Below are 10631 nucleotides of genomic sequence, written 5' to 3' on the forward strand. Positions count from 1 at the left end.
TCCTCATGGAAGGCTGAGACCTTGTAGTTTTATGCCAAGGAAACTCAATCCAGATAGAGAGGTCACATGACCGCCAGCAGGGAGACTGCTCCTGGAATGAGGGCAACTGGGACTAATGCCTTTAGATGTTTTCTGTGTAGCCAATTTGGCCACAAGGTGGCAAACTGTCCCAAGAATCAGACAAGCAGAGTCGATTTTACTGAGAGAAATTTAAATAAGAACTTTAAGCGTGCAAATTCCAATAAGAATTTTAGTGCTTCACTGTTTCAAGGAAATGGAAGATTCATATTAGACAGTGGGTCCTCAGTTTATATCTCAAAAAGAGAGAGAGAGAGAGAGAGAGAGAGAGAGAGAGAGAGTTGGATTTCTATAATGAACTGTTTGATATTCCTGAAGAGATTGTTCATTTGGGCAGTAATAGTACAATTAAAGCACAGAAGAGAGGCGAAGGAATTTTGTATTGCAAGTTACTGGATGGATCAATTAATGAGTTTTTTGTGAGATGTCTTGTATATACCTGACTTCTCAGGATCCTTGCTTTCAACATCCAAGCTAGAGAAACAAGGCTTTGAGCTATATATTAGCAATGGACAGTGTGTTGTTACCCAGAATGGATAAGTTTGCCTTGTAGGCTCTGAATGCAAAGGCCTGTACAGTGTGCAGAAACAACCTGTATCAAATCCAGCCAGAGAAAAACCAGCCTGGTCCAAACCTGAGATATACCAGCCCAATGAAATGAACCTTGCTAAGTCGTGCCTGCCTGAAAACTACTTGCAACTGTGGCACAGACGCCTGGGAGACAGGAGCTATGAGTCAATCCAGAACATGCAGGAAAAGGAGGCATCACAGATGCTCGAGTAACTACAGGACTACGTGGCCATGGCAAGCAACAAATTTGGCTGGAAGCCAAAGATCCTACACACAGACAATGGAGGAGAGTATATGTCCAGCGCCACACCGCAGTTCCTGAGAGAACATGGAATTGTGCATCAAACTATGGTAGCTTACCATCCGTCCCAAAATGGAGTCTCAGAATCAAAAACAGGAGCCTCCTGGACCTGGTAAGATGCATGCTTGCTGACACACACCTCCGACAGAAAACTCTGGGGAGAAGGCATCACGACTGCTACATTCATACAAAACAGAATGCACACAAAGCCTATAGGCACAACACCATATGAACTTTGGCATGGTCATAAGCTGTCCATGACACATTTGTGTGTCTTTGAAGCACGGCTCACTCATACATCCCAAAGGAAAAAAGGGGACTAAGTTAGGGGCTAGGGGCCACAAAAGGGATTTTTGTAGGCTGTTCAGCGCAATCCAAAGGCTAGAGAATTCTGGATCCTGACACCAATCAGATAGCCATAAGCAGAATGGTGTATTTTGATGAGAAAGAAAGAGCTACATCTTCAGAGGGGGGTCTACACAGAAGCAAGCAACCAGACCAAACACTCTGATGACTGGATTATGCTTCCTGATCTCAGCAGAATTGAGGAGGAGGAGACAGCAGATCCAGATCCAGCCACGCTCGACACAGAGACCCCCAGCAATCCACCAGACGCACCTAAGATAATGGGAAAGACCACAGAGGGTGAGGTGAGGCGATCAACGTGCTCAAACAGAGGTGTTTCAGCCCAGAGATTGTCCTACCTCGCAAGAACGGCGGAACAGCCAGAACCTTCCTCATGGGAGGAAATATTCCAGCTACCACAACCAGAAGCCCAGAAGTGGAAACAAGCTGCAACTGAAGAGCTTGAGGCTCTACAGAAAAAAACAAAAAACCTGGACTCATAGGCACATAGGAAACATAGGAAACTGCCATATACTGAGTCAGACCATTGGTCTATCTAGCTCAGTATTGTCTTCACAGACTGGCAGCGGCTTCTCCAAGGTTGCAGGCAGGAATCTCTCTCAGCCCTATCTTGGAGAAGCCAGGGAGGGAACTTGAAACCTTCTGCTCTTCCCAGAGCGGCTTCATCCCCTGAGGGGAATATCTTGCAGTGCTCACACATCAAGTCTCCCATTCAGATGCAACCAGGGCAGATGCTGCTTAGCTATGGAGACAAGTCATGCTTGCTATCACAAGACCAGCTCTCCTCTCCTCACTCTTACTAAGTTACTTCAAGAGAGAAAAGTTATAGGCTGCAAATGGGTGTTCTAATTCAGACATGATGCTGATGGCAAGATTCAGCGCTACAAAGCCAGATCAGTAGCAAAGACGATATTCGCAGAAATATGGAGAAGCTTATGATGAAACCCTTGCACCAGTGGTTAAACATACCACAGTAAGGACTCTGTTAAGTATTGCTGCTAGCAAAGGAATGCATGTTGAACACCTAGCCATAGAAACTGCATTCTTGCATGGCGAACAAGAAGAGGACATTTACATGCAACAATCACCAGGTTTCTTGGAGAAAGGCAAAGAGGACTATGTATGCAAACTGCAAAGGAGTATTTACAGTTTAAAACAGGCTGCCAGGGCATGGAATGCAAAAACAATGATATGCTGTTTCCGGTAAACTTCAGAAGAAGTGAAGCTGATTCCTGCCTGGCCAATGGACTTACATTTTGGCATATGTTGATGATTTGATTCTTGCCTATGAGAATCCAGATGATAGGAAATAATGCATCATCTGAAGAGAGATGTGGAAGTCAAGCAACTTGGCAACACTGCACAGTACATGGGCATTCAAGTACAAAGAGAGAAAGATGGAAGTTTCCTCATCGCCCAAACAGAAACTTAAAGAGTTAATAAACCTGCTCAGACTGGAAGATGCCAATCCCACCAACTCCAATGGAAATGAACTACATAAAGCAAGAAGATCAAACTGAGCCACTATCTGACAACCACAGATATTGTGAAGCATTGGGTAAGCATTTATACATTGGTACGCTCACTAGGCCAGATGTTAGTACAGCCGTTGGCTTACTTTGCAGAAAAATCTGCATCACCAACAGTCAAGGATTGGAATGCAATTAACAGATTTGTTAGGCACCTAAAGGGTACTGCACACTTTAAGTACAATCTACCAGCTAATGATCAACCAAAACTAGAAGGATATGTAGATGCAGACTGGGGTGGAGACCTAGCAGAAAGGAAATCCACCAGCAGTCACATAATTTTTTATGGATATGGAGCCATAAGCTGGTCAAGTGCCAAGCAAGGCATAATAGCATCATCAACCACTGAAGTGGAATATGTATCAGCTGCACAGGGCTGTCACGAGATACAATGGCTGTGTCAACTACTGAAAGATCTAGGTACAGATGTACCACAGCCCATACCAGTGTATGAAGACAACCAAAGCTGCATTCAACTCTCCAAACAAGAAGATGTAAAGGGGCGTACCAAGCATATTGAAGTGGTATCATGTAGTGAGAAATCTGCTAAAGGTTGGACTAAACAATCTGATCTACTGCCCCACAAATGAAATTCTTGCAGATCTACTCGCTAAGCCACTACCAAGACCCTGCTTCGAAAAGCTGAGAGGGAAAATGAATATTGTGAACTGAGCCACGAGACATTGAGAGGGGGTGTTGGAAGTGAAGGGCTTTGCGCTGCCTCTTGTCTCAGTGACACAGGAAGACAGACTAGTGAGTCAGAGGGCTAGAGGGTCAAGACATTGGTCATCCCTTCTCTACTGCTCTGACATTATCCCTTTGGAATGTAGATTGCTAATCTCAGGGACACTTCCTCCTTCCTCTCTTTCTTCTCTTCCTGTTCCTTCTACCTTACAACATGAAAGCAAGCAATTCTCCCTGCGCCATATGTGCAGAGATGCAGAATCCATCCGCATCCATCCAGCCAGACAGCCCAGAGATCCCAACACCTCACTTTCCTATCTAGAATGGGGCTCTCCAACAAATGCCATATATATTGATCTGAAACCACCAACTGGCTCCAAGTTACTTCACCCTCAGCATACACACATGCCCACCAAATCTGCTGTGTTGTGCCTCTGTGCACTTTGCTATAATGAAAAGAGGGGCTTCTCTACCAGAGCAGGTTGAACTTGCTGCCTGCCTGAGAGAGTAGGCTCTCCCTCCTCAGATATCTCTCCTTCTTCAATCCCAGAAGTGGAGTGGTCCGGGGTATCTGGCCTCCCGGGAGGTGGGGGTACCTCAGGGTGGCCCCTTGGTCTCTGCGGGGCTGGGGATGGTTTGTCCCCTGGCCCCTGCGGGATTTGGATTGTAGGCACTATAGGTGGGAGCTTTCTAGATGGTTTCCTTGGAGAGGCACCCTCAGTCTCTGAGGAGGAGCTTGAGGAAGAACGGTATCGCCTCCTTTTTCTGATTGTGGATGCCTGTGGAACAAAACGGCCTCGTTCTCCCTCAGGAATGGGCCCCCTGAGAATAACTGAATCAGGGGAGGAGGGTGAGGAGTCTTTCCTATGCCCCACTCCAAATTGGGGGTGGAGACATCCCCGCTTCCATAGCCAGGGCAGGGGAAAGTGTTTTAAACTCCCTGGTTATCAAACCCCTCAGCAACATGGCTGCCACCTCTGATATGGGTGGCTCCACACCACCCTGCCTGAACGGGGGATTACTCATGAGTAATGGCGAGTTGGACCCCTGGGCTTCTGTGGCGGCAGTTGTCGTGGTTCCTTCCAGGGCTCCCTTGCCCTGGTTTCCCACAGGTGCAATTGCAGGCGGTATCATGGTGCCCGTCGTGGCTTCCGCCGCCTTACCCAGCTGGTCGGCTCCATGGTGGTCTAGTAGCCTTGGGGAAGTCATCCGCCGGGCTGCCGCTGCTTGCAGACCGCCCCCAAAAGCAGGTGTTCACTCACCTTGTAATCTAGTAGCCTTGAGGAAGTAATCCACTGGGGCTGCCGCTGCTTGCAGACCGCCCACAAAAGCAGGCGTTCGCTCACCTCGCGATTGGGGGCTTTGTAGTTTTCCAACTGCTTCCAGCAGCCTTTGGCTGCTCCGCTGCCCCCCGCTCTCTCTTCTTTGCCTTTTGGGCTTTTTTGGTCTTTTTTCTCTGCGCGGCCTCGGCCCCCGTAGAAAGAGTGGCACTTTGAGCTATGCTCTGTTGCCCAGCGCCCCAAACTGCCCCTGTTGTAAGGGTGCTGCTTGCGGTAATTGTCTCCCCTTCCGACACTGAAGCTATGCTGGTGTCGGCGGCATGAGCGCGTTCCATTGCTAGTGTTAGGAAGGTAAGACTGGGGAGGAGTAGAAGATTCAAAGTTGAGAGGGAAAGAAGCTTAGCAGCTGACGATAGACAGAGTGGCTGGGAGAGCTTAGACTGAAAGCGACCCAGCAGGTATCCGACAAAGACAGAAACAAAGAAAACAAAGAAACTAAAGAAGCAAAGTTTAGAGGAGCTCTCTCTCTGCTGCCTATCCTGAAGGTGACAGGAAAGGAACTGGGGATCAGCGATCAACCTAGCCTCCAGGAAAACTCAGCTGTGATAACTTCCTGTCGATTCTGATAGCATAAAGGAAATACCGTCTAAAGGATGGGCTCCGATTACGGTGGAAAAAGGATGCTGGACTATATAGGCGTGGGTCATGATCTAGCAGAGCTTTTCGTATATTCTCATGTTTTAATAAAGGGGGGAAAAATAAAATGAGTTAATATGTGGGCTATTGCATACAAACATTTTAGTGCTCAGTAGCTGATCTTCAAGCAATTCATATCTTGATTAAAACAAACTAGATTACCTGGCAGGAGCTTTAAAGATTTAAAGATCTTTAAGAGATTTAAAGATCTGGAAAGTAATACTGAAATAAGAGACGATGCATAGCAAACCTGCTCAACTTAGGCCCTCCCAGCTGTTTTTGGACTACAACTCACATAATGTCCAGCCACAGTGGCCAATAATCAGGGATTATGGAAATTGTAGGCCAACATTTGAGCAGCCCTGATGTACAGCAATGTCAGATTGACAAAAAATAGTCATTAGAAACCACTCATTTATCAAGTCAAAATTTAAAATTAATCTTGAAGGATTCTTAGATAAGCACTTATTTCTGTTCTGTTCTCCAGCAACTTGAATGTTTGAAGGGGGAAAACACATTTTATTTGACACAGGTCTCTCTGCTTAAATTAGATAGCACATTCACTGTAGATATTAAATATCAGAGTATTCTTTTTGAAATCTTGTTTAGATTTTTTTTTTTTTTAAATGAATGTAATTGGACCTAGTACAATTTTGAATCCTGCCTTGGTTTGTGACTGAAACTGCCTTGGTCACCCTGGTGGGTGACTTTCAATGGGAGATAGACAAGTGAAGTGCAATCTGTCTGATTTTGTTGGGCCCCTCAGACTTTTAGTAGCATCAGCCATTGTATCTTTCTGGCCATAATGGAAGTAGTGCTTTGTTGAGTTGGCACTGGGTCTCCTGGTGTTAAGTTCCCAGAAATTGGTGCTGGGAGACTGCTTCTCTATGTTGTGGCTGTTGGCATGTGGGGTGCTGCAAGGTTCCATCTTGTCTACCATGCTTTTCAGTTTTGGGGAGATAATTACCCAATGATTTAGGCTAGAGATAATCAATATGCAGATGCCACCCATCTCTGTATCCTGTTTCCATCATTTGCTCCCAGGGAGGCAGTGGTAAGTGTCTAGATTATTTTTGTTTGGATTATGGTAAATGGTGTGCAGCTTAATCCAAATGAAAGTATAACAAAAAATGAAAGCCTTGAAAGTACTAATGTTCAAGGCTGTGCTTGCTCAAATCAGCTGGTTTTCAGCTTGGGAATGCTCTTAGGGGTCAGCTCCTGGATGTTCATTCTGATCATATGCCAGTTTTATATCAGTGTCTGGAATTTACCAGTCCTGTCCTATGTATGCTGAAGAGCTGGCTACTCGGCCCACTGTGGCAGAAGAAACTGCACAGTGGTCCAAACCAGAGGAAGCCCGCCAAATAGCAACACCACCATTTGGAGTGGAAGTGGCCAGAGGAGAGCAGGCTCATGCATTGCTGATCATCTGGGTGGCAGCTCGGCAGGGATGGCTTGGCACACAGCTACCTAGCTGGGGAAATGCTTGAGGCAGCAACCAATAGGAAGGAGGTAGCAGAGGCAGTGCTTTCTCCACTTGCCATTAGGAAGTGGATTGGGGAGGTGAGGATTCCTCATGGGCTACTTAGGAAGAAGTGGAAGAGAATGGCATTCCCTATTGGTCACTGGGGCAGTAGGAGGGACAACATTGGCAGTCCCAGAGGGGGAAAGCCTAAAATAGGAAGTGAGGCATGGCACTCCCTTCTGTTTAGAGAGGGGAGTGCCACTGATGAGGTTGGTGGAAGTAGAGCAGAGCAGCCTTGGTCTTCTGAAGAGAAACAAGCTTTTGTTACTTCATGATGGGTGGAGAAGGAATTGGATGACATAAACTCCCTTCCCCAACTATGAGACGCCAGGGGTTAAGGGAGAAGTGAGCATATGGGCTAGCAAATGGACAGCTTCAGTTCTTAGTTTGCTTTGGCGCTCAATTTAAAGTGCTGCCTTAATCTTTAAGGTCCTGAATGGACTGGAAACAGCGTATATCAAGAATTGCACATAAACCCTGAAATGAAGCGGTCATAGAGCTCTACTCTTTTTCATAAGAACCCTAGTGGTCCCTTATGCTGAGGAGCAGAGACTGAGCTGGAGAGAAAGGCCCTTATCAGTTGTTGCACCCCAGTCCTGAATTAGCCTCCCAAGAAAAGTGATTTTGTATCCCTAGTGGAGGGCATGGCTTCTAGCAACAGTTTATTTGCTTTTTCAGCTGATGAGAAAAGTGAAATTCTCAACAGCATTCCAAATGAGGAAAGTGCCTCCCCTAACCCAGGAGATAATCAGTCTCAATTACTGTATCTCCGCAAGAGAGTGGTCAAGTTTCATCTACATACAGTTTATCTTAGAAAATATGTAGAAAATCTCAAAATACCCAGAGGTTTGAGTATTCAGAAACCTCTGGCACTGTTTAATAGAGATGAAACATTTAAAGCTAGATGGTCAGAAATTTTTGACAAATGCTCTGTAGACTTAATGTCATTGATCATTCAAAGATCTATGAATGAATTTCAAAATATACTAGAGGAGACGGATACCTTTGAAAGTAAGTAATTTTATCTTCAAATTAGAGGAGTTCCTATGGGTTTGCCAGTAGCTCCGGATCTAGCCATTTTATTTATGAACTCTCTTGAGACCAAATTTTATTTGAACTCTCATGTTAATCCATTTCTTTCTCAGATCTATATGTTCTGGAGATATATAGATGACATCTTTTTTATTTGTACCAATCCCGATAACATACAGGGATTTATGCAATGGATGGACAATGTTCATCCTCAGATTCAGTTTAAAGGTCAATTTAATAATTGTGAAATTCTATTTTTGGATAGAAGGTATGGGTAAATAATGATGGATATCTTACTTTTGGAGTATACACCAAACCTACTGATAGAAGGCCTTATTTACATTATTCCTCTTGGCATCCTAAACAAATGAAAGACAGCATTCCCTATGTCAGCTATTAAGAATCAAACGCATTGCCACTGATTCTATGGAATTTGAGAAGGAAGCAAAAATTATGTTAGCTCAATTTAGGAAAAGAGGTTATCCTCAAGTTGTCCTGGATAGAGCTATTACTAGAGCTAGGTCTATGGATAGATCTGCCTTACTTACAACATGTAATAAACCTACTATGCAGTGACTGATCTGGTCCTTAGAATTCTCAACTTTAGGCTATCAAGTTAAAAATTTAGTCAGACGACACTGGCATGTAGTTAGCGATATTCCTGGCTGTGAAGAGTTACCCATTATGGCCTTCCGTAATGGTAGAAATCTAGGTAATGTTCTGGTGAGAGCTGACATTGAGAGAACCATATGTCATAAAGATGATGTAAGGGAAACGTATCCATGTGGCCACTGTAGAACCTGCAATGTTATTTTGAATGACAAACTAATTTTTATTCCAACCATTAACAAAACCATACACCTGGATTGCTTTGGCAACTGTGGTACTAGGAACATAGTTTATATGATTGTTTACACCTGTTCAATGATATATATTGGTATGAGTACATGTCCTCTACGCACGAGATTTCTGAGCACATCTTGAGACTAAGAAATTGTAATATGGAGGCCCCTTTAACCCCCCATTTTATTGATAAGCAACACTGAAAATGATTTTAGGGTCTGTATTTTATTTGAATACAGACCCAGTCTTGTTAGGAGAGATGATGTATGGAAAATTCTTATGCATAAAGAAGCTGAGTTGATTCATAGATTTAGATCAGTAGGGAAGGGAGGTTTAAATTCGCATATGGATTTGGCATGCTTTCTTTAATAAGGTCTGATTTTTTTTCTGCTTTCCCCTATGAGTCCAGGGAGTTTATTTATTTCTCTACTGAGATCATCCCTATGATAAAACTGATATAGTAGTTGGGTGATGTTCCCTTTTGTGAGCTTATATATACAGCTGGTCTTTGTTCCAACCCCTTGAATGATTTGCATGATGTCTCAATTGTGGTCTCCTTATGAGTAAAAAGACTTAGTTAATTTAGTTTCACATTCTACAGGAGGTTCATGAAGCTTGATTATGTTATTGATGCCTCATGGGTGTTCTGTTTCACTTTCACACACACACACACACACACACACACACACACACACACACGCATATATATATCCCTTTGGTTAGATCAGGCTTCCCCAAACTGCGGCCCTCCAGATGTTGCTGAACTACAACTCCCAGCATCCCTAGACACAATTTTTTTGTGGCTGGGTATGCTGGGAGTTGTAGTTCAGCAACATCTGGAGGGCCGCAGTTTGGGGAAGCCTGGGTTAGATGATGTAGCACAGGTAAATCATTACCATAAAGAAAGTTACTATGTAGAATGATCTATGAGTATATATTGGTATACTCATGAGAGAAATTCTTTGAGAAATTCTTTGTTATATTTATCTTAATACATTTGATATATTGATCTTTGTAGATTCTATGATTATATTTTTGCCTTTTAGTCCTTCTTGAAAAAGCTTCAGCGAAAATCACTGCTATCCAGACAGTTTTTTAAGGACTTATAAAGATTCACCAACAAGGGCTATGACTTACAAAGACTTACAAAAAAGGATTTACTTCATCACTTGTATCTTGGAATCATCTTTGTGAGATTTATATGTATTTGAAACATTGGAATCACCTTGTGTATGCAACAGGATGGATATTATTATCATACTATCATTGTAGATTCCTTGTGGTGATTATTTGCTATTTGATCCATTTAGTGAATATTGTTTATTGTATGGTTTCCCCTTGCAACATGCTCAGCATGTATGGGGTTATCTTTTTTGTGTAGTACCTATTCTCATACCGATAGAAGAGCTTTTGGGTGGTGTATGGCACAGTCCTTGGATTTAGATCTTGGATACATGTATTATTACTAATTTCATTTTGGAGATTTTGTATTCATGATTGGATAATTTTGGGCACTCACACGGTTTGTTGCTTTTTGTCCCAAGAAAAGTACACCTGGCCTATCACTGCCCCATTCTAGACAGTGATGCTGGTTTTATTTCAAGAAGGATTCCATTGAGATTATTCTGCTTTCATGTTGTTTTAGTCTGTGTTATTTGCATATAATTATTGTTTAAAATGAATATGTATTGCATATTGAATTTTAATTGATAGTGTTGTGAACCATA

Source organism: Hemicordylus capensis, chromosome 3 (genome assembly GCF_027244095.1).
Source record: "Hemicordylus capensis ecotype Gifberg chromosome 3, rHemCap1.1.pri, whole genome shotgun sequence".
NCBI lineage: Eukaryota > Metazoa > Chordata > Lepidosauria > Squamata > Cordylidae > Hemicordylus > Hemicordylus capensis.